This window comes from Neltuma alba, unplaced genomic scaffold (assembly GCF_004799145.2).
Source record: "Neltuma alba isolate B1F8T4 unplaced genomic scaffold, ASM479914v2 tig00008285_pilon, whole genome shotgun sequence".
NCBI classification, from domain to species: Eukaryota; Viridiplantae; Streptophyta; class Magnoliopsida; order Fabales; family Fabaceae; genus Neltuma; species Neltuma alba.
In genome coordinates this window covers 9,550-15,097 of record NW_021634983.1, presented here as the reverse complement: position 1 = coordinate 15,097, position 5,548 = coordinate 9,550, and the positions used below count along the sequence as shown (strand labels likewise).

Sequence of the window (5,548 nt, the reverse complement as noted above, 5' to 3'; positions counted from 1 at the left end):
GGACCAAATGGATGGACATGGACCGTGGACAGATGGATCATGAATGGATTCATAAAATTGAAATAAGAATGTTTTTTAAAATAATTCTTTTTGACTTGGTTTTTTTAAAATAATTGAAAGTTGACAAAATCGAAAATCCCCAATTCATTCGATGATTCAACCAGATCAAGAAAATTAGCCCTAACCCTTCTCTAACCTCTCCGTCGTTCTCAAGTCTCCATCCTTGGTCCCTTGCATCCTCACACCTTCTCCCTCCGTTCAATCGACTAGACCCTCATCTCCTCACCTCTTGTTCACATTGTGCTCTAGTCTCGTCGCCGTTCAGTCCTGTCTTCTATTCACTCAAGGTTGAGCTTCTTCAGTTCCTGTTCAGTCCTGTTGTCCAGTGTTCATTCAAGGTTGAGCATCTCCACTCGATCTACTACTCCATTCTGGTAAGTAAACTTGTATATTACTAACAGATTACAGACTTTATTGTTGTTCTTTATGATTATATAGCTGTGATTTTATCAACACTTCAATGCTCTGTTTCTTCATCGCTTTTATGCGTTCAACATTCTTTTCTATCTCTCTTTTATTAATCATTCTCTATTTCCTTTTTCTTCATTCTAAAGATGATTTCTATAATCAATATTAATATAAACGTACACACAACATTACCTTCTTTCGGTATACATTCTTATCCATTTTATATATTGTGAAGGTGAAACTATGGCTGACCAAACAACGGGAGGAGGTGAAAAAAATCAACCTTCAGCTCCTGAGAATAAGGCTTCAACAACCGGGGTTGGAAAAAGAAAAGCCATGAAACTAAGATCAAAAGTTTGGGAACACTTCACCAGCTTTGTGAATGATGCGAGTGAAATTAGAGGTAAGTGCAATTATTGTGAAAGTGACATTAAATGTGATCCAAAACTGAATGGAACCACCGCACTTAATAACCACATTAACATCTGCAAATTAAGGCCCCCTCCTGATCAACTTGCACAATCTCATATAAATTTTAATGTAGAGGATGATAAAATGGGTCTTCTTAGTTGGAAATTTGATCAAGAAGCTATTAGAAAAGCCTTGGCATGTATGATAATCACTGATGAATTGCCCTTCAAGTTTGTTGAGGGGGCTGGCTTTAAGCAATTTATGCAATGTGTTCAACCTAAATTTAAAATTCCATCTAGATGGACTGTGGCTCGTGATTGTTTTGGAATATATATTGATGAAAAAGTCAAATTTAAAGACTACTTGGCTAGTAAAAAACAAAGGGTTTGCCTCACTACTGACACTTGGACCTCTATTCAAAGAATAAATTACATGTGTATTACTGCACATTTTATAGATGACACATGGACTTCAAAAAAGAGAATCTTAAATTTCATTCCTATTTCCAGCCATAAAGGGAGGGATATTGGAATGGAAATTGAAAAATGTTTACTTAAATGGCGAATTGAAAGAGTGTTGACAGTTACAGTGGACAATGCTAGTTCTAATGATTTGGCATGTCAATATTTGGAAGAAAAAATTATAAATTGGGGTTATTCAATGCTGAAATGTCAGTTTTTGCATGTGAGATGTGTTGCACACATAATCAATTTAATTGTTACTGATGGGCTGAAAAAATGGGGCGTTCAGTCAAAAAAGTTAGAGAGGTTGTTCGCTTTATTAGGCAGTCACCTATTAGAATGAGAAAGTTTAAAGAAAGTTGTGAAGATGAAAAGATTCAGAGTAAAAAAATGTTATGCTTAGATATTTCTACTAGATGAAACTCTACTTATTTAATGCTGGACACTGCCCAAAAGTTTGAGGCTGCTTTTAAAAGATATGAGCATAAAGATCCTTATTTTAGATTTGATCTTGAAGTTGAAGAAGGAGTGCCTGAAGCTAAAGATTGGAAAAATGTTAGGAGGTTAACCACTATGTTGGGTCATTTTTATGATCCTACTTTACATATTTCTGGTTCTCTTTTTGTGACTTCTAATTGTTTTTTCTATGAAATTTATAAGCTGTATCGCATCTTGGATGAGTGGAAAAAAAGTAATGTGGTGGAGTTGGCAAACATAGCAAGCAAAATGAAAGATAAGTATGATAAGTATTGGGGAGATCCTATGAAAATGAACAAACTTCTTTATGTTGCTACTGTTCTTGATCCTCTATACAAGTTGGATTGGATGCAATTTGCTTTGTCCAAAATGTATACAAGTGCTGTTGGTGAACAATTGGGGATGCATATTAAAGACGTTTTAATTTCTTTATATAATGAATACAATCAAGGTGTTTCTCCCTCAGCACAACCTGAAAGGGAATTAGTGCGTGACACAAAAGTTGATTTTGATGATGACGACGACTCTGCTTTAAAAGTTAGAAAATTACTTGATATGGAGGAGCAATTATTCATGGATGAGCGTCTTGGTGGGAAAACTTGCAGAACAGAGGTTGACAGATATTTGAATGAAGAAATTGAGCTTAGAAAAGATGATTTTGATATTTTGGGTTGGTGGAAGCTAAACAATCCAAGATTTCCTATTCTTTCTCTAGTAGCAAGAGATATCTTGGCTATGTCAATTTTCACTGTTGCCTCAGAATCTATATTCAGTACTGGAGGAAGGGTTTTAGATTCATTTAGGAGCTCTTTAACTCCTAAAGTTGTGCAATCTCTTATTTGTGCTTAAGATTGGCTGAGGCTGTCACTGCAATATCTTGTAGAAGAAGGGGATGATGATATACAAAAGATAGCGCTTGGTAATATTTTACTAATTCTTCATAAATCATATCTTGGTAAGAATAATACTATATTTATGTTGAAATATTAAGTCTGATCTTGTTCTTTTAATTGCTAGATTTGCAAAAAAATTGCATTGGAAGCAACGGTTGATATCTTGTAGATGCAATATGAAACAAATTACAAGAGTTGCAAGTAATTTTTATCATCTTTATATCATTACAAATTATAATTTTTAATTGACTTTTTGTTGTTGTAATTGTAGGAGATTATGATTTTTAATTGACTTTTTTTGTTGTAATTGTAGGTGGCATTCAGGGAGCAAGGCAGAAATTATCATGTTTTTTGAACTGTTATTATGTTTTTGTTGGATCAAGCAATACTAGATAGAGTTATTTAGTTTATATTTTGATCAATGGATTGATTGTATCAAACTTGACTTTCCCACATTCAAAGCTAGCTGCTGCTTATGGATGCATTTTATAGTCTCATATGTACAAGTTGTTTTGTTAAGTTACCAAGTTTATATAGTATCTTTTTATTTAAACAAATATATCCTCCTCTTAATATGGCTGCTGCTCTTTCTATTTTTTATTGTAAGCTATCTTGTGGCTTCTTTTTTTTTTTTAATGAAAGGTATGTATATATTAATTGAAATCATATAACTATACAAAAGACAAACAGGTTTCCTTTTCGTATCAGGGGTTATCCTTCTTCTTGTAGTGATTCCTTTATTTTGAGTCCAAGCGTCTTTTTTGGTTCAAAATAATAGGAAATACTAGGTTGAATTTGTCTTGGGCTTCAATTTTTCAAGTGGATAGATTTGCAACAAAAAGGCCCAATAAAAGGGCCCAATAACCGACCAATACCGAATAACCGAACCGAAATAATTCGGTTTTTTCGGTTCAGTTATTTAATATATTTCGGTTTCGGTTCGGTCTTAAAACTGTGTAATGTTCGGTTTTTCGATTTTTTCAGTTTTCAACGAAAACCGTTTGCTCACCCCTAGTAAAGTTTGAAAGTTAATATAAACATATTATGATGTTCTTCAAGTGTACTTGTATGCTATTTTGTTAGCACATTTTACCATTTGTTTAATTCCTCCAAGGGAGTTGGTGGAAGTTGCCAATGGCCATAACCGAAGTGGTAATTTTTATTACAAATGTTGTTATTCCCATTACAAATGTTATTATTCTCATTACTGGGGTAGTAAAATTGGCTCCAAATGGATGTTAATTGGGTTGGAAATAAACGAGGTGCAAATGGCAATATGGAAGTGGTAACTTGCATTACGAATGTCATTATTCTCATTATTGGGTAGTGAAATTGGCTCTAAATAGATTAAATTTGGTTTCAAATAAACGAGTTACAAATGGCAATACAGAAGTGGTAACTTGCATTATGAATGTTGTTAATCTCATTACTAGGGTAGTGAAATTGGCTCCAAATAAACGAGTTACAAATGGCAATATAGAAGTGGTAACTTTCATTACAAATATTGTTAATCTCATTACTTGTATAGTGAAATTTGCTCCAAATAGATGTAATTAAATAACCAGGTTGCAAATGCCATCACGGAAATGGTAACTTTCATTACAAATGTTGTTAATATCATTACTTGTGTAGTAAAATTGGCTCCAAATAGATGTAATTTGGGTTTCAAATAAATGAGTTGCAAATGCCATCACGAAAGTGGTAACATTTATTATGAATGTTGTTAATCTCACTACTTGTGTAGTGAAATTAGCTCCAATAGATGTTAAGTAGGTTGGAAATAAATGAGTTGCAAATGACAATACGAAAGTGACAACTTTCATTACGAATGTTGTTAAGCTCATTACTTGTGTAGTGACATTGGCTCCAAATAGATGTAATTTGGGTTCAAATATATGAGTTGCAAATGCCATTACGGAAGTGGTAACTTTTATTACGAATGTTGTTAATCTCATTACTTGCGTAGTGAAATTGGCTCCAAATGGATGTTAATTGGGTTTCAAATAAACGAGTTGCAAATGTTATTACAGAAGTCAAAACTTTCATTATGCATGTTGTAATTACCATTACTTGTTTAGTGAAATTAGCCCAAAAAGGATTTAAATTAGGTAAACAAATATCATAACTTATAACCTACAATAATAAGTCAAATATCATCACAATAGTTGGACACTACATTGACAAGTATTATATGCTTAATCTACGTAATATTTACTACTATCATAGATGTTGTTTTTGGGTCAGCATGATGGCTTGATTTGATGAAAGCAAGCTCAATACTTCGTCACGTTTTGAATTAAGGTTGTGATTAACTAGTCACCATATAAGGTTTCGTTGGAATTCAGCTACTTGTTCGTGTGTATAGTCAAGTATGACATCGGCCTTCTATTTACATAACAATATTAATATGTGAACACCATAGTCTCGCTTGCACATGAAAACATTCCAACAATATAAATGAATAAAAAAACAAAATAGAACAGCATTTACACATTATAATATCAACAACTTCAACCACTCACTGATTGTTTTGTTATGGAATTGGGACCCAAATAATATCACTCATTTTCTTCTTCTTCTTCTTCCTAATGGCATTAGGTTTAACTATGTCAATAATGTCATAAAATTGATTCCTCTAAACAATATATAGTTGCATTTATAAATAAAATAGTAAATGAAATGTAAATCATACAAGATGAGTTATATTATCCATACACATCTAGTGACTACGATCATAATGTCATCATTAATTACATCCTTCTTTTCACTCTTCTTCTTCCCATCTAAATTTGGCTTCATTAAGTCCAGGACATAGAAATTCATTATACTAGGCTCAAG

General features: G+C 32.9%; 1 long non-coding RNA gene across 1 annotated transcript; it reads right to left on the bottom strand.

Moving 5' to 3' along the window:
• Positions 1–396: 396 nt before the first annotated feature.
• LOC114753921 (uncharacterized) lies at positions 397–1,234 on the bottom strand. Its single transcript, XR_003741076.1, has 3 exons — positions 1,157–1,234; positions 656–660; positions 397–407 (listed from the first exon to the last, which is right to left on the bottom strand). It is a non-coding gene; the product is annotated as an uncharacterized LOC114753921 (long non-coding RNA).
• Between the last annotated feature and the right edge of the window lie 4,314 nt (positions 1,235–5,548).